Source organism: Giraffa tippelskirchi, chromosome 1, assembly GCF_054371585.1.
Source record: "Giraffa tippelskirchi isolate mGirTip1 chromosome 1, T2T-mGirTip1v1.2.pri, whole genome shotgun sequence".
Classification (NCBI taxonomy): domain Eukaryota; kingdom Metazoa; phylum Chordata; class Mammalia; order Artiodactyla; family Giraffidae; genus Giraffa; species Giraffa tippelskirchi.
The window spans coordinates 206,191,358-206,213,735 of record NC_137275.1 but is presented as its reverse complement, the minus strand read 5'-3'; the positions used below and the strand labels follow the sequence as shown (position 1 = coordinate 206,213,735).

Genomic DNA, 22,378 nt, shown 5'->3' with positions numbered 1-22,378 from the left:
TTCACTGAAAAAAACAAAAGCTTTCCTGCTCACCACCACACCCCAACCCTCAAAGTAAGAAAGAAAAAAACAATTACCAGAAAATGTTCTGATGAAATTATGTTTGTAAGTAAAAGGAAGGACAACAGAAAAATAAAAATAAAAGGCAGACAGGGTAAACCTTAAGGCTCTGTTAGAGAGGTAATCAACCACTCTCAAACCACAACCACTTCTCAAACAACAAATTAGAAAATATGTTATTTTGTTGGATTGTACATGGCATTTTTCATAGCAGCTGCTACAGTCCTCTTCTCCCCTCCACCCTTCTCACTGAGTCACTGCCAATCTGGCAGCAGTTATGCCCACCACTCTCAAAAATGATGCCCAGGTACTAACTGGATGCAAGCAACCTGATCTCAGGGCCAACTCTGCAATATCCAAATATGCATCAATGAGAGCTTGCATTTGGTTAAAATTGCAGATATTTCTTAATCCTGACAAAGAGAAGAGTGTGCTTGCTCCTGTGCTAATTGCCGTGCCTTACAAAGGAACGCCAGCCAAGTTAAGATCCATGCTTATGCTAGGAGCTCTTTGTCAACTCAGCTACTCGAAAGCTTCAGCAGATTCCCCTGATAACCCATTTTGACATCCCACACACTCAGGAGATTTTATTATCTAATCTTCATTCTCCTTTCTGAAATTTAAATATATTCCTGTTCATCTTGTCTTAAGCAGAAATAGATTTGGACCAAATGTAACACAGAGGGGAAATTTTTTTTTTTTAATCTAAACATACTGTATCTATTTCTGCTTTCTAATGGGAAAGTGTAGGGGTAGAGATGCCATAATTCATGTAACTCTCCAATCTTTCCAATCCAATTCAGAGACTAGAGGAAAGCAAATAAGTTTAAAAGCACTTGCGACTTTAAATGGTAAATTAAACACATGCATTTAATTCTACTCCCTCTCAAATCCCATAAAATTTCAAGAATTATATTTTTAATGCAAGAACTCACAAAGGAAAACGGGAGAGGAAACGACAAAACAAAATGTTGAGGGCTAGAAAGTAGATGAATAGGTGGAAACTGACCTAGACTCAAAAGAGCACAATTCTAAATCAGCAGCAAAAAAGGCAAGAACAGTCTGTTTTTCAGGGCAGATCTCCCAGTGGCTCAGGAATCAGTGGCACCAAATACTTCTGGAATGGGTAGAGAAGATGAGGCTAAAAACAGCAAGATCTGTTAAAAGAATACTTAAGAAGCAGTTGGCTCCCCAAAGTCTTTGGCAATTCTTCCTCCATCCTAGCAGAATCCTGGAGCTTTAATCTCAGGAAAGGGAACAGAGCGTCTCTGAATTAGGGGACCAGGCCCAGTTGAGACTTGGGTCCCAAACTGAAAACAGTGTAATGACAGAACATAGATTTACTGAATGTTCAGACCTCAGTCCTTTTTCACATCTACACAATTCCCAGAGGTTGGCAGCCAGGTGGCAGAATGGAAGAGTCTTCCCTGGGGATTGTAGCCAAAAAGAAAATTCTAAGACATTGACATCAGAAGTTCCCAAAGAAAGGAGTCCAATCAATTACCCTACAGTGAAGACCAGAGTCAACAAACATCTTCTAGTGCCCAGAGCTTCCAAATAGATTCACATTAAAATAAAACCAAACCACCAGATAGAATGGAGAAATTGGAGATGAAATCACCAGTGAAATAATTCAAGAAAATTCCCTACATATGAAAGACATGAATCTCAGATTTGAAGTTCTGACCAGCTTAATGGCTGAAAAGATATACACACACCAAGGCATTTGACAGTGAAATTTTTCTTCCCCTAGAATTGTGGAAGTAAAAGATGCTTTATACTTCCAGAGAGAAAAAATGTTTTCATACAAAGAATGAAGAATCCAAATGTCACTGGAAAAGAAGACAATGGTGTAATACTTTTAAAGTGCTAAGGAAATAGTGACTTTTAATCTGGAAATCTTTGAACATCCAACATCCAACTACCATTAGACAGTGCAAGGATAAAAGGCAATTTCAGACATGAAAATTCTAGAAAATCAAAAATGAAAACAACTCACTTCTCATGCACCCTTTCTTGGGAAGTGAGAAGTGTGCTCCTCCAAAACAAAGTAAGAAAGAGTAAATCATGAAATTCAGGAAATGGAGTCCTACACAGGAAAATTGGGTCCTACATTTGAAAGGAGAGAAGAGAAAGCTCAGGACGACAGACAGGAATGATGGCAGTGATGAATGTGTGCCATCTGTCTAGAGTCACTAGACCAGACTGAGGTAGGTCAGAAGACTCCAGGAGAGATTTCTGCAAGAATGTAAGATGGGAATCTTGCCTAAAAAGAAAGAAAGTGCCAAGGGGAAATTTACTCCAAAACACGAAAGTAGATGTCCTTGGGGAGGTAGAAGAGGCCAACATTCTGTCTGAGTCTCAAGGAGACAGGAAACACAAGCAGGAAAGGAAAGCATGGCTTTCTCTCACAATGTCTGTGAGATTTGGAGGAAGCACTTCTTGGGTCTTAGTCTGTCTGACTGACACCAACAGGATGCGTGAGATTCATGCCTTCAATGAAGCAGCCTTAGCACTGGCCTAACTAGGAAGCTGGCAGAGCCAAGAGGGCATATTCCAAAAGGCAAAACCTCTAGCAATGGGAGACAATATTTATGGCACAAATAACCTCATGTGACTTTACTAAGCATATCACAAGAAAGAAAGTAGAGTAGAAAAGAAGGGAAAATGGCCTATGTAAGTGGTGGTTGAAAAGATTTGTTCTAGAACAGTCTTGGATCATCCCTTGAAGACTGTAAACATTCAGAGGGATTTCATGGTACAAAGGTTAAGTCCTCATTCTAGGAAGCATGTTTTACACACACACACACACACCCCTACCAAATCTGGGCTGGTATCCAGAGTAAAACAGACAACATATTAATTTACAACTGTTCTAATTCTATTTCACTGTGAAAGCCAATTGTTTGTTTCAACTAGAAAATCTGCCCAATTTAAGACATTAGTATCCAAAGACAATTGATAATGGGTTTGCATTTCCGCAAGTGTGTTTGAATTTCCGTTATCTGACATCTCACAGTAGGGAATTACTATTTGCATTTCCAGGTACCTGACATCTGGAATTCAGGCATGAGATTGAATACAATTATCTTTCACAATAAAAGTAAACAGAGCTCAGCATGAATCTGCTAATTGTTCTTTCCTGCTGAGCTACAATTTTTAGTCAGAATAGACACATAACAGAGTAAGTACCAATCTGTCCATTCTCCTCACAAAGGCCAAAGTTACCTTCTCAAAGCCTGCATGCATGCAAAGTCGCTTCAGTCGTGTCTGACTCCTTGCCACCCTATGGACTGTAGCCCACGAGGCTCCTCTGTCCATGGGATTCTCCAGGCAAAAATACTGGAGTGGGTTGCCATTTCTTCCTCCAGGGCATCTTCCCAATCCAGGGATTGAACCTGTGTCTCTCACGCCTCCTGCACTGGCAGGCAGGCTCTTTACCACTAGTGTCACCTGGGAAGCCTAAATCACATTATTTCCTTCCACTTAAAACTCTCCCATGGAGAATAAGACACAAATTACTTATCATGGCAAAAAAGGCTCTAGATCAGTGGGTCCTGGGTTTGAGCACACGTCACTGGGAGGACTGGTTAAAACTCAGAATGCCAGGCTCTTCCCCCAGGCACTGATGCAGGAGGTCTAGGATGGGACCTGAGAATCTGCATTACTCACAGATTTTTCTGGTGATACTAATGCGTTGAGAACCACTTGAGAACCATAGTTCTCCCTGCTCAGTTCCCTGTCAAATCTTTAGCTCTATGTCTTAATACTCTCCTTCTTGGATATTTAACTTCAGCCACTCCAGTCTTTTTGACCCTCAACACCTCATGCTTGTCCCAGGTCAAGGTCTCTGCACTTATGGTTCCCTCTGCCTAAATTCACTCTCTCCTTCATCTTCATCTTCTCAGAAAAGCCTTCTTAACCACCTTAGCTAAAGAAACTCTCTACCACTCTCCATCTACACCATTGTCCTATTTTATTTTCTTGTCATTTGTACTTATTTCTATCTGAAAGTGAAGTGGCTCAGTCATGTCCAACTCTTTGCCACCCCAGGGACTACAGTCTGCCAGGCTACTCTGCCCATGGGATTTTCCAGGCAAGAATACTGGAGTGGGTTGCCATTTTCTTCTCCAGGGGATCTTCCCAACTTAGGGATCAAACCTGGGTCTCTCGCACTGCAGACACACCCTTTACCATCTAAGCCACCAGGGAAGCCATTTCTATCCAAAGGTATGTGATAATTATTTGCTTATTATCTGTCTTCTCTACACAGAGTAAGTTCTATGTGGACAGGGACCTCTTTTGGCTTTCTGATTTATCTATAGCACTTGGAGGCAAACAATAAGTGATTTTTAGATGAACAAATAAATCTATGAAAGAGACCAGATCTGTGGTTTGAGTTTTCTAGTCAAAGAAGACTTTCACCACTAGTCAGCCAGATACCTGACAACTCTCCACCAGGGGTATCTTCCTACCACTCTCATCCAAGAACCTTTTGTTACCATGTCATCTGTAATTAGAAAATTTATTCCACACATCATTTTTAATTAGAAAATTGGACCAGGAGGTATAATTTAGTACAAAACTAGTGGAATGTCATTTCTGCTAAGCAGGAATACAGTAATATCAGCCCTATTCTAAGAAAAAAAAATCAACCTATTTTATAAAAAGAGGAAAAATATTATAAACAAACTAAACATATTTTAACATGTAACAAAACTAAAATTTATTTTGATGTGAAGTTACGTCTCTGATCCCAGGCATCTATCCCTTGACAAATCACCAAAACTGTGAATCTATAAAAGGAAATAATAATTTTCAACATAAAAAATATTTAGAGCCATTTGAGTAATTCAGTTGTCAAACTAAACCAAAAACATAAAACATCACTTCTCTTAGACACTGGATTATTTAACAACTGTCTATTCCCCTAGCTCTTACAAAAATCTTGATTTTTACATCATTTGAGTAGTTTTTCACAATTGTTGGCCATTATCTTTAGGAGATGGCTAATGTTTGTTTCAAATTCAGTGGTTCACAGTAAGTGATCTCCCTTAATTTCTTTGGTTGGGATGAGAAGGAAAACACAGCACTTTAGAATCAAATCACTGCTGGGGGTTTTTAACAGCATTTCATAAACTTCTGTCTGAAAACCTCCACCCCCGTAGTCATTGTAACAAGTGCATTTCTATTATGTGGACTTCTTTCTGGATAATTACTTGATAATTAGCCCAATACTTGGCCCCACAGAGTGTCTAAACGTACTCACTCTTCTCTTGCTATCCTGCTAAACGTTGCAGAATACCTACCATGGTGATAGTCAGTGGGTACTTAATGAATGAATCACCAATATAGCAACCAAAGAGAACAGGAGAATTAAGTCATATTTAGAGAAAGGAAACCTGTTGTTACCATGACCATGATCTCAGACAAAATATTTTCTCCAAGAACAGACATAACTTTGGGGGGAAGGGATAGTCAAGGAGTTTGGGATTGACAGAACACACTGCTATATTTAAAACTGAGAACCAACAAGGACCTACCGTATAGCCAGGAAACTCTGCCCAATACTGTGTGTGAGTGTGTATGTTAGTCGCTCAGTCATGTCCAACTCTTTGCGACCCCGTGGTTTGGGGCCCACCTGGCTCCTCCATCCATGGGATTTTCCAGGCAAAAATATTGGAGTGGGTGTCATTCCTTTCTCCAGGGGATCTTCCGGACCCAGGGATCGAACCTAGGTCTCTCCCATTGTAGGCAGACTCTTTACCATCTGAGCCCAATATTATGCAACAACCTAAATGGGAAATGATTTTGAAAAATAGATACATGTATATCTATAATTGAACCACTTTGCTGTACACCTGAAACTGTCACAATGTTGTTAATCAATGAGACTCCAATATAAAATAAAAAGTTAAAAAAAGAATAGACAGAGCCTTGATATTTATTCAAGTCCCATCACCTCATGGCAAATAGATGGGGAAACAATGGAAACAGTGACAGACTTTATTTTGAGGGGCTCCAAATCACTGGAGATGGTGACTGCAGCCATGAAATTAAAAGGCTCTTGCTCCTTGGAAGAAAAGCTATGACCAACCTAGACAGCATATTAAAATGCAGAGACATTACCTTGCCAACAAAGGTCCATCTAAGTCAAAGCTTTGGTTTTTCCAGTAGTCGTATATGCATGTAAGAGTTGGAGTTACTTCAACTGAGTGCTGAAGAATTGATGCTTTTGAACTGTGGTGTTGGAGAAGACTCTTGACAGTCCCTTGGACTGCAAGGAGATTTAACCAGTCAATCCCAAAGGAAATCAGTCCTGAATATTCATTGTAAGGACTGATGCTGAAGCTGAAACTCCAATACTTTGGCCACCTGATGCGAAGAGCTGACTCATTTGAAAAGAGCCTGATGCTGGGAAAGATTGAAGGGAGGAGGAGAAGGGGACATCAGAGGATGAGATGGTTGGATGACATCACTGACTCAATGGACGTGAGTTTGAGCAAGGTTTGGGAGTTGGTGATGGACAGAGAAGCCTGTCGTGCTGCAGTCCATTGGGTCGCAAAGAGTCAGACATGACTGAGCAACTGAAATGATATTTATTCAAAGAAAGGAACATTTGTGGACCTGTTACGGCCAATGGATTATCATATGATATGGCAAAATAGTCATTAATTTGCTGGGTTATCTTGGGCAAGCTGCTTCATCTCTCTGGAACTCACTTTTCTTGGAGGTGAAATTAGAGAGTTAAAGTGATTAATGAGATCCAAATACTAGATACATTTCCAACTCTTTCCAGGTAAAAGGAAAAATGCTATATCCCAATGTCACACTTAACTTCTATAACAGCTAATCACCTAAGCATTCACCAACCATCAAGCCAATGTCTTGCATTAATTGATCCATGAAGACACTGGATGTCACGTTCAGTTCCTGATACATCAATATACCATCTAATAGTTCACAACTGAACAAAGACTTGAACCTTAGAGCCACAGTTTATTGCTATGGGCAAGGCCTGGAATCATACTTTGCTTGCATGATCTTTCCAAGTTTCATTTCTTTGGGACAGAAATTATACAGGTGACCTCAGGATCATTTCTTTTCATATTTTGAGATTTTTATGGTGTATGTGTTTAGAATACCATCACATGATAATAGGATTTTAATATTCATGGTCTCATTGTTTGTCTCTATAAATCAGATTCATATGGACTAGCACCGTCTGCTACATACACTGTCTGGAGACCCACAAAACATGAGCCAGGGCATGGAAATCTGTGTAAGGAACAACTTTAACTCAGAAGGAGTGAAACAGATCAATCTACTTTTATTCGTCAGGCTGAATACATTGTAAAGATTAAGCCAAACAAAAGTCAAGTGTGACAAGGATTTTAATTGGAGACTATGGTAGATTGCCATCATCAAAGCCCATAGGAAAAGACAAGGCTAATCTTATTAAGGCTATCTGGGTACGCGGCAACAACCAGCCCCAAGAAACCCACGGTTCTCCAATCAATTTCTCTGCCAAGGGAACTTAGTTTATTCAGGCTAATGAATTGAGAAGGAAGACACAGGACTGGAAATAATATCTAAGCATTTTTTTAAAACCAAAAATGTAAATGATCCAGGTTGTACATAACCAGTAGGTTGATTCATTCTTAATGAAACATGCAAATTTTCCTTTGCAAGTGGCCCTGAGAAGTTGCCAACTGAAGAGAGCTTTTTCCCGGATTAGTGGCCTTTTGCATAACACCCTTCAGGATATAGTCATTGAAATGAAATGCATGCTGTGCACAGCTGCCTCAATCTGTGCAACAGATCGGCTGCAAAGCAAATTTCAGCTGAGACTCCTGCACTGTGAACTACTACTGAATTGGAAGTCCCTTTGAGAAATAACCTAGCAAAATCAGACTTGTAAAGTATCACCATACTATACCAGCATGCTAAGACTTATTACTTGGTGCTTCGTTCACCTGACTTAGACCCATCCCTCCCTAACTATCTTTGTTATAGTCACATAATAATAGCAGCTACCCTTTATTTCCAGGAGCTAAACACTGTACTGGGTACATCACTTACGTTTTCTCCACAATCCTCAGAACAATCTGTCAATATACAGACATAAGCAAAAGCTTTTCCCCACTGTGTTCATGCATTGTTTATCCTTTAATAAGCCAGTAAGTGAAGTGAAGTGAAAGTTGCTCAGTCGTGTCCGACTCTTTGAGACCCCATGGACTGTAGCCCACCAGACTCCTCTGTCCATGGAATTCTCCAGGCAAGGATACTGGAGTGGGTTGCCATTCCCTTTTCCAGGGGATCTTCCTTACCCAGGGTTCGAATCTGGGTTTCCTGCATTACAGGCAGATTATTTAACATCTGAGCCGATATGTCTAAACTTCACGGATTTGGGTGCATGCTTTCTTAAACATTTTACTCATAGTACACATTGATGGTTAACTTATTTTCTTTAATAAAACAAAGGAGAATAAAAAGCTTTCATATTGATGCAAGAGCCTCTTCTCTGTGAATCTTTTCATGAGTTGCTGCAACATTGTCTCCTTCTCAAATAGAAAGGATGTGAGAAACCTCTCTTCACCAGCCTCTACTCCCTTTGTACAGGCTGTCATTGTCACCAAACTAGTTTTTCCATCTTTAGTCTTTAACTTCCCCATACCCAGAGTCTACTAGCTAAGCAGAAGCCAGGTGGTCTTTCTAAAATCAACTGAAAATCAGATCTTGTCTTTTATCCACTTAAAGTCCTGAAAAGAGTCTTTGTGCATTTCACAATCAAGTTCTAGTTCAAGTCAGCATGACCTACTCAGCCTTTCATAACTTGCTGCTGCTGCGTAGTCACTCAGTTGTATCTGACTTTCTGAGGACCCCATGGACTGTAACCCACCATGCTCCTCCGTCCATCGAATTTTCCAGGCAAGAATACTGGAGCGGGTTGCCATTTCTTTTTCCAGGGGATCTTCCCGACCCAGGGATCGAACCTGCATCTCTTGCATTTCCTGCATTGGCAGGCAGATTCTTTACCGCTAGTGCCACCTGGAAAGCTTGATTAATGCATCAACTCAACAAATATATAGGAAGCAGCTTTTTGAAGTGCCAGATACTTTTCAGTGCTGAAGGATGCACTGGTAAACACCAAACAAAATCTGGGCACTTGCTAAGCTTGCATTCCAGTGTGGATCAGGTAGTAAATACAGACAAAAGTTAAATATATCATTTAGCATGTTAGATGATTATAAGTTCAAGAAAAAAAAAAAAGGGAAAGTAAATAATGGCATCTTGGAATGCAAATTTGAAAGAAAGATTACAGTTTAAATGAGGTGATCAAGGCAGGCCCTTACGGGGATTATTTGAGATGACAGAGCCATACAGACAGAGAAGGTGACCAATGACTAGTACTGGGGCAGAAGCATGTCTGGTCTGTATGAAAAAGTTGATCTTATGATCTACTTCTAGTTCCCAAGTGCACCCTTCTTCCTCTTCTTTCTCTCTATATGAATCCATCTGTCTAGAATGCCCTTCCCTTCCTTCTTTCTCTGTATAACTCCTCCTCATGTTTTAGGGGTTGGCTGGGCACTGTAGCTCTCTTAAACCTCAGTGTGCATACAAATCACCTGATGTGGAACCTGGCAATCTGCATTTCTAACAGACTTCCTGGTTTGTAACAGATGGTGCTAATTCTGATCATCATGGGCCACAGGAGTAGCCAGTCATGGAGGGTGGGTCTAGGTCAGTGGTTCTCAGTCATGGATCCTAGTGGAACCACCAGGAGAACTTTTTAATGCCTCCCTTCTCCACAACAAAGCCACATCAGACCAATTGAATCAGAAATTGTTGAGACTGGGCTTCAGGAAATAGTATGTTGTCAAGTCTCCAGGGGAGTCCAATGTGCAGGCAGGTTGAGAATCTATGGTGTCATGAAAATCTCTTCCAAGTCAGAACCGTATCATTCAATTGGCCAGGCCTCTGCAGACAGGGCATCACTGACACTGCCTGGGCAAGACACAGACATGGCCATCCCAGACACAAGTCCATAATACAGTGGTTTTGATCATGAGCTCTAGAAATAACAGGTGTGGGTTCATATCCCAGCTCTGTTACTTGAACTTGAGCAGAAGCACAGTATGTAGAAAACAAATTTATGGTTACCAAGGAGGAAAGGGGAGGGAGGGATAAACTGGGAGGTTGGGACTGACATATATTCACTACCATATATAAAACAGATAACTAATAAGCACCTACTGTATAGCACAGGGAACTCTACTCAATACCCTGTAAAGACTCCTATGGGAAAAGAAGCTAAAAAAAAGAGTGGATATATGTATAGCTGATTCACCATGCTATATATATGGTAGAAACTAACACAATATTGTAAATCAACTATACTCCAATAAAAATTTTGAAAAAGATTAATATGGAAAAAAAGATGCTTTACCTCTTGCAGCCTCAATTTCTTCATCTCTAAAATGAAAGTCACTGTATCTAACACACTGGACTATTGAAGGATTTAAAAAGGTGTTTACACACAACACTTTGCAGGTGACAGTAACTTGAGGCTGCTGTTGATATTAAATATGGGATTTTGCAGCACTGCAGCTTTTTTTTTTTTTAAAGATGCTAGTTTGTCTTCTTGCTTTTCCTCCTGAAGAGCATCCACATGGAAAATAACAACAACCACCAGGGAAGCCAGGATCAGCTTAAGTGCCATCAGGGGAACTCTTTCCAGTAGTTAATTTCCTCCTCCGTCCTCAGCTCCCAAAGCTATTCTGGGAGGAAACCACTGTTTTACTTTATGAAACGTTTGCCTGTTATAACAGATGGGAATTCAAAGCGGGCTTTTGGCAAACAGACTCTTTATTCCTATCCTCTGTCACCCGTGTTGGTAGTAAGCAAAGCTGATACACTCACTAGGAATAACGTTCTTGTCTATTTTCATTTGCTAGCACTGGATTATAGTTCTGATTGGCTTACATGCATCAAATGCTCTCTTGGTGGAAGCTGCAACAGCAATGAAATCATTACAGTGGTTCCACCTAATTAGTAAGTCATGAGCACACTTGTCTCTTGGTGTTTGGGGAAGGGATCATGGAGACAAGGAGGCCAGGTTTCCAAAGCCACGGGCACCCTGAGAAGCGAGAGCATTTCCCCTACTTTTTGTTGATGAATCTCATCCACAGCAAATGTCTGAACGTAAGGGCAGTCCTCAAATTCTGCCCCTCCCCACGCCACTAGGCCTGGCTAGCAAGCTTTGAGAAAAAAGTTATGGAAAATTTGACCACAAATTCAGGTCTGTCAAAACGTTCAATAATGGTTTAATTTCCTGCCCCAATAGACCCCTGTTTAAGACACCCACACTGAGACCCATCTGCTCAGTTCACTCTCCTTTGCTTTTATGCAAACACGGATGTACACATCTCCAGTCTTGACTTTACTCACATTGGGATGTTCTCTTTGCTCTCCCTCATATCAAAAATGTGAGGATTATTTTCCCTGGAAATAACATTATTAATATGGTTGGATTTAGTAATATAAGTGGTACAATTAATTCAGCTGATGTATGTTAAATGCTTAAAATAGTGACTTGTATACAGGATGTGCAATACATGTTTGGCATTAATATAACTATAATTATTGTCATTAAAATAGGTCAGGTATGCTATACTTTATAAAGGCTTTTGGGGGCCGACCTCTAGTTTAGATACCTTTAAATAACAATTTAATACATTCTAAGCACAGAGCATTATGCTATAAGCACATTGTATGCTTTACCTTAGTTAATTCTCCCAGCTACCCTATAAATAAAGATGGTACTATTATTCCTCATGTAAACAGTAAGGAGATTGAAGCTCAGGAGGTTAAGGAACTCAAAGTCACACAGCTGGTATGCGCCAGAGACAGGATTCACACACATGGCTATTCTGTCCTTGAGTCTGTTCTCATACTTATGATGCTCAACTTCCTAATAGAACGATGTTTGGTCTTCCCTCTCCATTTTTGCTATTCTCAATCCAAAACTAGCAAGCTCATCAGAAACAAGCAAAGCGGGGACTTCCCTGGTGGTCCAGTGGTTAAGAATCCGCCTTCCAATGCAGGGCACACGAGTTTGATCCCTAGTCAGGGATCGAGGGTCCCACACACCATGGAGCATGAACACCTGTGCGCTGCAACTAGAGAGCCTGTGTGAAGCAACTACTGAGACCGCATGCTCTGGAGCTCGTACTCTGCAATGAGAGAAGCCATGTGCCACAAGTAGAGAAAGTCCATGCGCCATAACAAAGAGCCAGGGCACAACAAAAAGACTCAATGCAGTCAAAAACTTTTTTAAAAAATAAAACATATGAGAAAAAAAAATCAAGGAAAGTGTAGAGAACTTTAATAGTCTAGAAGAGTCTAAGGATACATGACAAGCAAATGCAAAGTGCAACTCGGGCACAGAAAACAGACATTAAGTAAAAACCGAAGAAATCTAAATCAAATATGGACTTCAGTGACTAATAATGTACCACCAGGATCAAGCCAGTCAATCCTAAGGGAAATCAACCCTGAATATTCATTGGAAGGACTGATGTTGAAGCTGAAGCTCCAATACTTTGGCCACCTGATACGAAGAGCTAACTCATTGGAAAAGACCCAGATGCTGAGAAAGATTGAAGGCAGGAAGAGGAGACAACAGAGGATGACATGGTTGGATGGCATCACTGACTCAATGGACATGAGTTTGAGCAAGCTCCAGGAGAGAGTGAAGGAGAGGGAAGCCTAATGTGCTGCAGTCAGTGGGGTTGCAAAGAGTTGGACACAACTGAGCAACTGAACAACAACAATGTACCACTATTGAGTCATCGACTGTGACAAATATACCAAAGTAATGTTAACAATAGGGGAAACTGGATGTAAGTTATACAAGAACTCTCTGTACTATTCTTACAACTTTTCTGTGAATATAAAACTCTTCTTTAAATAAAATGTTTACTTTTTAAAAGTCAATAAACCCTTGCTCAAGGTTATACTTGGAATGCTATAATTTTTCCAACTATAAGTAAATCCTCATAGTAAAAGGATTACATTACATTGGTAAACATGCATTTTGGAGCTTGGCACAATATAGCAGTTTATATGTTTTCTAATCCAAATTATCCACCTTCTAAAACATCCCACTGAGTACGTTCAGGGAGATGGTTATAAAGCAGGATCCTAGAACTCATGGTGATTCTTCCCTGTGGAATTCTGACCAGAATAAAGAATATTTGACTCACTGCTTAGGGGCAAAAAAAAAAGCTTTTAATGAAAACAGAAAATGTGTTATGTAGGATCTGAAGGCTGGAATCCAAGACCAATTATTGTGAGAAAAGCTCTTTTCCACAAATGTGCCAAAGCAACATTAAGCATCAGTGCAGCCTAATTCTAATGGTATAAAAAGAAGCGAGCGCTCAATTCAATGTCAGTGCGTTCATAATATGATATCTACAATACCCTGCAGAGGAGACACTTTTCAAATTGGATGTCCTGAATACATACATATCTTAAAGAGGTCTGTGCAGGAAGAAAGTTAAGTGCCATGGAATTCCTTGGTGACCTGTATAAAAAGTAGGATGAATGAGAAATGCTAGTAATAATAATGCCTTAAAATACTCTGCAAAGTTCAAGGGTTCTACTTATTCCTTCCTGGTGAGAGAGGTAGTTTAAAAATATGTCCACAAATTCACTGGCACTTCTCCTATCCAGAGATGGGCTCTTTGTTCTCTAAGCTTGAAACCGTATGCTTCAAAGAACAGCATACAGTGGGAAGAGATACAGTCTCCCAAAGCTAGGTCATAAACATCACAGTACTTCTGCTTTATTCACAAGAACACTTTACCTTGAAACCTTCAGCCTCTAGGTCTGCTGTGGTCCCATTGTCATTCTAGCTCCACTGTTTAACCATAACCATATGAGAAAGTCTGAGCCAGAATAATTTGGTTAAATATTTCCTAAATTTTTGACCTACAAGAATGTGTGAAAGGTGATAAAATTATTGTTGATGTTTTAATTCTCCAAATTCTGCTCTATTATATAGCAATAGCTAATTGGAATATTCAATTTATGATTGTTCAAGAAAGAGATGGGTTAATATAAAGTGTTGTGTCAAACTTGGCCATAGACTCATAAATATCTCAATCTATATTAGTGATAAGTAAAGTGTTTTAGTTTAATATGTAATGATTTATTGATTACCCAGAGCCTCCATCCTAATTTAGAAAATACTTATTAAGCATATATTATATGTGAGGCAGAATGGCAGATATTAGGAATTCAATGATGTAAAAGACAAACATATACATTATTTCATAGAGCTTACACTCTAGTGAGAGAAACAAACAAAAGCAAGTAAATAAATGAGTATCAATTATGATAAGTGCTATAAAGAAAACTAGCAAAGTACATGGGACAATCCTACTTTTGACAGGTGGTTAAGAAAAGTCTCTCTGATAAAATTACATTGAAGATAAGACCTAAAGGTAAGGAAATAACAGTCCTGTTAGGAACAGTAGAAATATTCCTGGAAGAACACCATGGGCAAGGGCCCTGGGGTAGAAATATGCCAGGACCAGAGTAAAGTCAGAGTGGCTGGAGCTTAATGTGTAACAGGAGAGTGGAAGAGATAAGTGTTTCACTAGAGAATGCCCCTCTGTGTTGCAGAGTTGTTTGGGGGAGGTGGTTTTCGAATAAGAGATTTTATTTCTCAACCTTATCCCCCTGCATGCAAGCATAATCATGTGACTGATCCCTGGTCCACAGAATTTAGGTGGGACTGACACTACTAATCATGGCCCGTACAAATCCTCCACTCTCTTTGCTTAAGTGCCAGTTGCTTGTTAATACCTAGGATGTCGATAAGAACCAAATGTGAAGATGCCACACGACTATCAACTGAGCCCCGTGACTGCATGGAGCAAAGACCCATCCTCTCTTCCTCTCTCTACCCACTGGATTTACAAGTAAATACATCTCCACTGGTATTAAGCTTGAGAGCACAGGCTTGAGCTGGTAGAGCAGTGAGTATTCTCTTAACTGAAATAAGGCAGAGTGAGACAAGATTCCACTGTAATTCATCATGAGAGGTTGGATCAAATGCTGAGGAATTTGATTTTTACTCTGCGAGCACTGAGAACCCATTACTGTATGCAGGATAATGAGATGACCTGGTTTATGTATTAAGATCACTCTGGTCTCTGTGGAGATTGAATTGGAAGGCAAAAGAGTAAAACTACTGTGTTGGGTTATTACAAAGGTCAACATCAAGTAAAAACATGGAAACCTCATGTCCTGTCATCTGAGAACTCTCAGCTTGGTCCAGGAAAATGAGAATTTCTTTTAAATGAAAAGGAATCACCATCCAGTTCAAGAGGGTGATTTGTACATGACCTAGCAGCTTTTAGATTTTCTGGAACTCTTAATAAGCATATGTTTTAGAAAACATAACCTACTCATATACCATTTTTCCAACTAAAGAAAGTTTACATAGGGCTTCTCACCACTTGAAATAATATGTAAAATGATTGACTGAGGCCACACAGAGACAGTTTGATCTGTATCAAGCCAAACCATATGTTACTGCTCCTAAAATCAAACTTTAGGCATGACCTAAGACTCTACAGCAAATTAAGATACCATCACTCACTTCAGTTCAGTTTAGTTGCTCAGTCATGTCCGACTCTTTGTGACCCCATGGACTGCAGCATGCCAGGCTTCCCTGTCCATCACCAACTCCCGCTGACCATCACTATGATCATCACTATTACCATATGACCATCACATATGACATATGACCATCACAATATGACCATCACTATGAGGAACGAAAAAATCTGGTGGACACAGTGATGAATAAATAATTCAAGTAAAGGATACTTCCCAACACAAGCCTAGTAGGAAGAGAGAAGACTGAATATCTTAGCTGGCTGGGAGGGTGTGTAGTGGGGAAAAGGGAACAGAATCAGAGGACCGAGAGTTGCCTGAGCACAAGTTTATTCAGGCAAAGAAACATGATCCCATACAATAACATAGGGTCTATTATTTCTTTGCCTTCTCTTTCAGTTGCTGTCTACTGGATCTAACTTTCATTAGAATCTTTTCTGAGAAAGAATCTTTGGTAAAACACAAAGTTCATATGATTTTAGCTATCTTTCATGAGTTAATTGGAGAAGGCAACGGCAACCCACTCCAGTACTCTTGCCTGGAAAATCCCAAGGATGGAGGAGCCTGGTAGGCTGCAGTCCATGGAGTCACGAAGAGTCGAACACGACTGAGCGACTTCACTTTGACTTTTCACTTTCATGCATTGGAGAAGGAAATGGCAACCCACTCCAGTGTTCTTGCCTGGAGAATCCCAGGGATGGCAGAGCCTGGTGGGCTGCTGTCTATAGGGTCGCACAGAGTTGGACACAACTGAAGTGATCTAGTAGCAGCAGCAGCATGAGTTAATACTTTCAATGTACTATTACAATTTGTCAAAAGATACTCTAAACATGTTTCCCAAAGTGGAATGGCTAAATCAGAGTCTGAAACCACAGAGGAGTCTAAATATGTAAAACATACTATTCTTATCATCTAGCAAAGTATTTGTTGCTTTTTATGTTTAAATCCTAAATGTAAAGTCTATCAAAAGGCTTCTTATTCTGAAAAACTCAGGGCTGCCAATATTAAAAAAATTTAAGCCTCTATGAGCCCTCAGAAGTGCTAAACTGAAATAAATCCAGGCATCAGTGAGTCCAATTTACAAATTATCTGAAAAAACATATATATGTATATTTAAATTATTTTCTTTCAGAGAACATCTGACAGCTTGAAGGGACTTTTGTTGTTATATTGTGGTAAAATTTTAATGTGGTCTTTGAGATCTACATGAAATCCTTAAGTTGTATGAAGGAAACTACACACAACACACACACATCAAAGCTTGTCATAACTGTGAGTGCTCCAGAAATACTGGAAAGAGGCAGAATTTGATTGACAGCTAGGAACCGTGTACATGAACAATTTTTGGCTTTTACTCATTCTAGCTTTGACCCATGGAATTACATGGACCCAAAGGACAAATACGCAGCTGTTCACAAACATTCAAAGTGATTCCCAAATGACATGACAGTTCTTATCTCTCCTGATGAATCTAGACTGAAGTCAGCCATACAATTCTTGATCTTCTCACTTGAAAATTTTATTCAGATGTGAGAGGAGCTATCATCCAATAATTCAGGAGAAGTTTATCATCCTCAAGTAGGTCACACTGATTTCTAGAGACACTGACCAATCATTGATTCATCCAATCCACAAACATTAATGTCTTCACTATGTACCGGTTATGATATTGGGGACCCTACATAAATATGACATTATCCTTACCCTTGAGAACAGAACGATCTCTATGGCAATGCAACATATGTTTGGGGAACACAGACAAGGGACAATTAACTCTGCCTGAATGACCTCAGGCTTCAGTAGCCAAATGAATTCATCTTAACATGAATTTTCATATTTTGCTTGGAGTATGATCCCTCGGAGACCCCAATCTTGGGGAAACCCTTCCCTTAATATTTCTAAGAGCCTCTAGAGCGCATTGCATGTAATCCTTCCATTCTCCACCTGCTCTCTATGTTCACTGGTTATCACAGCCTCCCTTAGGCTCTGTCATTGGTAGGCAAGGGAGCGTCACTGTTTCTGTGACACTGAGTGGAGGAGGTGCCACTCTCACATTCAGTGCCATACTCTATGGTCCGGTCATCTAAGCAGATTAAAGTTTCTGCCCGTGGTCTCTTTCTCCACTGAGCTCATTTTCTGTGCCAGTGACCGTAACTGACACCCACTGCCTTGACCTTCTACCCATTTCCTTATATTTTATTTGTATTCAAATGATACACGTATTCTGTCACTTGCTCTTTCCCACTACTAGTATTTTTTAATGCAGTGTACTGATAGATGAACAGTAGGCCATGTCCTTTAATATCTTTGCATCCCTCTGTATGAATACACTGCTTACTCTCCAAAGTGGGTGCTCAGCTACTCCCTGTGAGAGCACCAGTTCTCCCACAACCCTGCCAATCCTAGAAATGATCAATTTGGCTTCTATCAATCTGATAGGTGAAAAACGGAACGTCATTATTTATTCCCTGATGAGTAGCGAGGTTGAGCACTATACTGGACACATCTTATCTGTGTCCTTCATCTCTCAACCTTGCTTGCTTTACCAGGTTCTCGGTCACTCATCCTGGTTCTGCTGTAGCAGCAGCAAAGGGACCTCACGCGTCCAGTTGCTGCTGTTGTTTAGTCACTAAGTCATGTCCAACTTTTGTGTGACTCCATCGACTGTAGCCCACCAGGCTCCTCTGTCCATGGTATTTGCCAGGCAAGAATACTGAAGTGGGTAGCCATTCCCTTCTCCAGGCGATCTTCCTGACCCAGAGATCAAACCCAGGTCTCCTGCAATGCAGATGAATTCTCTACGGGATTTGTGGTTTTGGAACTGGAAAGTGATTCTGTTCCCCAATTATATATATTCTCAGTGCCTGAAATACCACTGATACAATCCTATTGCTTTGAAATTAACTTGTTTATAAATGTTCTGTCACAGTAAGCTCTAATATGGTTGTGAAGATTAGATGAGAACAATGCAGTGTGGGATTTAGACTCTAGGAATGTTAGGGGCTCCAGGGGGTAGGAGAAGGTTTCTGAAGGTTTAAAGAGGAAGATATCAGCAATAGAATTCACCTACTTCATTATTTTTATTTAGGATAACGCCTTCTAAAACTCATAAGAGAAATCATTCCTTTGCACAAGTTAGTATATCTACCACAATCACACAAAAAGGTACACACACACAAATATACACACACCTTCTCTCCCCTTGTTTTTTTAGTTCAGAGAATACAAAAAGAAACTTCATACCAGTCTGTGAGAATTACTGCAAATCTAAAAGAAGAACTCAAAATAATTAATTGTGTCAACTGTTTAAAATGTGACCTGTGCTTCGTAATCAACATCTGGCTGAGCTGTTCTTTAAATCGGGTGTCAGAAGCATATCCTGCAGCCAAAATCTCCAATTACTGAAAACCTCCTCCAGAAAAAAAAATTGTAACCTGTGCTACAAGTTATATCTTCATCAAAATGTTACTTTCAAAAAGATGTCTTAATTGAAAGTTAATAGGATAAAGAGCTCAAAAGAATACTTTGCACCAGCTAGAAATCTGCTTCTGGTTTCATCGAAGAATCAAGATCCAAGAATGGCAAAATGAGATCATGGAGTTGTAAATATGAGGCCACAGAGTAACACTATTTTTTTAAGTGGATACTTGAATGTGTCCATGCAAAGGCATGCAGGCTTAATCAGGGTATTACCTACTTTGGGAAGTTCCTACATTACTCCCAACATTTTGGGAACTTCTTCTACTGTCCTCTGTATCTCTTCAATGATGACACTGAGACACTGGGCTTGGTTTTGAGAGTCAAAAGCAGGTCAGAGCCTGGTTTGGTAAATCAGATGAGGTTATGGGATGGAAAATCATCACTTTTTGTAATGAAGGGAGGTTGGTTATAAATTGATGAAAATAACTTTCCTACACTCTATAAACTGACTCTGGGGGAAATTCACCCAGGGGAATTTTCAAAACGTTTTAAGAAATGACAGTGTTATTAGAATAAATATAATAAACTCTAAAGCGACTACTTTAAAGAGAACACAGAATGAGACATGTGAAGTCCCTCCAAGTTTGCTGTAGAGTGGAGCACTTATGTTCAGTATATAATTTTAATGCAGTTTAAATAAAATAAAATGTGATAAGGATGACCTAAATTCTTATACATTTTAAATCTCATTACTTTACAGTTATACTGCATATCGCCTCCATGTAATGGGAGGAAGCATTTATACACACTGAATTCAAAAGTCTTCTGCAGAAAGGTGGCTGATGAATTACCAGATCTTTAATTCATAAGTTTAACTTGTGACACTCATTTGGTTTATTGTGTGTAATACACACAAACCCCGAATGAGTCACACAAACTATTTTTTACTCATAAAAACATGCCAAAACCTTCTCAGAGAGTTGCTTTTGTCTCTTTCTAGAGTGCTCATTCTTCAAGTGTATAAACAAGAAAATGCTTTGATATTCAAATTAATGAAAGCAGTGGAAATGAGAAATGAATCCATCTGAAAATCATATGCTTCCATTTGATGCATATTAATGAAATGCTCACACACAGAAAAGATGAGAAGCTATCTACCTCACATGCAATGAAAAACTCCCTTGCAGGTAAAACAAAATGGTTATTTTACAGTTAATCATAACATCTAAATTTTAGTTCTGCCAGTCCCAGAACAGCAAGTGGCTAGAAGCATGGATTTTGAGGTCAGAGAGAAACGGATTTAAACTCTGATGCAGCTGTTTGGTGTCTGTGTGACTCCGAGCAAGTTAATTAAAGTCTTTTGAGCCTTACTTTATTCATCAGTAATATGGAAATAATAGCAATACTCATTTCACAAGGCAATTTTACGAAGTAAATAAAAGAGTGCGTGTAACTTTCTTAACATAGTACCTGAGACTGAATTAGTTTTTAATAAGATTATATTGAGTAACTGCTTTTTTCTGTGCATCAGTTTTCTCTCCTATAAAATAGAACCTTGCCTAATTAATCAGTAAGAAATAGATGATGTAGAAAATTAAAGGAAAATTTCACTGTTATCCAATGTAGATATTGTGAAATACAAAATGCTATTTTGCCTGCATTACAAAGAACAATAAAATGCCTTATTTCTCATGCCAGTATAGACTGAACAACTGTTTGCATCTCCTCTGGTAGCAATAGGTGTTTGGTAATTTCAACTTGAGTTGGCTGAGTTTTGCCAGGCTGCCCTGACAGATGGGATCCTGGTTGGTAGACTAAATCAAATTTCAGCAGTTCCTATCCTGACTACTCAAGGGGAACTGCAAGCAATGCCACCAGCCACACCCTCAGAGTCTCACTCAAGTATGCCTGGTGGTCCCCACAAGACATTGCGTATGTGCTCACCATGCCTCTTTTAGCTCCTGTCATCATATGGCACGTGGATTCTCTCTCTTCTACCCAGCTTTCCTGTAACAGCTAGGCTGGTGAGGAGAGGGGAAGCCAACACAAACGATCAGTGGTTAGAAGGGAGTCCAGAGCCCACCTATGCTGGATGTCAACACAAACTCATCCCTTTAGCTCAGATGGTAAAGAATCTGCCTGCAATGCAGGAGACCCAGGTTCAGTCCCTGGGTAAGGAAGATCCTCTAGAGAAGGGAATGACATCCCACTCCAATATTCTTGCCTGGAGAATCCCATGGACAGAGGACCCCACAGTCCATTGGGGTCACAAAGAGTTGGACAGGATTGAGAGACCCTTGCTGGAGAGACCCCCAAAAAGTTTTCACCAAGGCCAATTCCTGGCAGCTCTGTGCACCATGGAGGAATTCTGAAATTGATTTCTTTCCCAGGCTCTTATGAAGAAAAGAGAGGTGGGTCGCCTCTGCTCTTGTATCCCCAAACCTATCTTTTCTTTATCATTCTTCACCTGGACCTCTGCTTGGAGGAGTAAGGAGTTAAGACCTGTCCTCAGTAAAGCTCCTCTTGTTTTCCTCCACCTCTCCTCTTCACAAAATATGTGTGGAATATAAAACAAAACTGCTGAGAAAGTAAGAAACAGTCCCTGTCATCTCTCCCTCTACAGGGCCTGGGCACTCTGTCTAGTGGAAGAGAGAATTGTTATCTTGGAGAGGTGAAGTGGGTCAGGCTTTTGTACTGTAATACAGGGGATTATTATTCCTCTGCAGTGTCTTTTTAATGTATCTGAAATCTTTCTTCTTTTCCGTATTCTAGCCAAATAATTCTGCTTCTTCTCTTTTTCTCTTTTCCTCAGTTAACTGAGCAAGACTGCATATGGCCCAAAGGAAAACAAAGAGGGAACTCGAGATCTGGGACCTTCAAATTTCTTTCTAAATGTCCTGACAAATAACCAGGGAGGAAAATGAAGAAAGGATTAAACTGGATATTTCTCTCTGGGATAGTCTGAGCACAAGAGACTAAGTACAAAAGTGCTGTGACCCTGTCTGGTATAACACTTACCAGACTCTGTTTCTTCTTAACTGAGCCCAGAAGCAATGGTGGCCACCAGCAGTGTGGCACTTCTGCAGCTGGGCAATGAGTCCTATAATGAAGAGCTGCATGACCCCTCAGAGACAAGATTAAGAGATCTTCAGTGACCTCCAAGGCATCTGTCAAAGTAAAATTTTACCAGCCTCAGAAATGTTCAAAA

The 22,378-nt window shown here is 40.0% G+C and overlaps 1 protein-coding gene across 6 annotated transcripts in view; it reads right to left on the bottom strand.

Annotated features, from left to right (window-relative positions):
- Positions 1-22,378, bottom strand: part of PLPPR1 (phospholipid phosphatase related 1) — a 646,134-nt gene that overhangs the window by 234,301 nt on the left and 389,455 nt on the right. For 2 of the 6 annotated variants that reach the window (XR_014077701.1, XM_081573011.1), the window contains one exon: positions 22,189-22,337. The exons of the other annotated variants lie outside the window; for them this stretch is intronic. The gene's annotated coding sequence lies outside the window, so the exon portion shown is untranslated. The remainder of the gene's footprint in view (positions 1-22,188; positions 22,338-22,378) is intronic. 6 annotated transcript variants of the gene reach the window in all.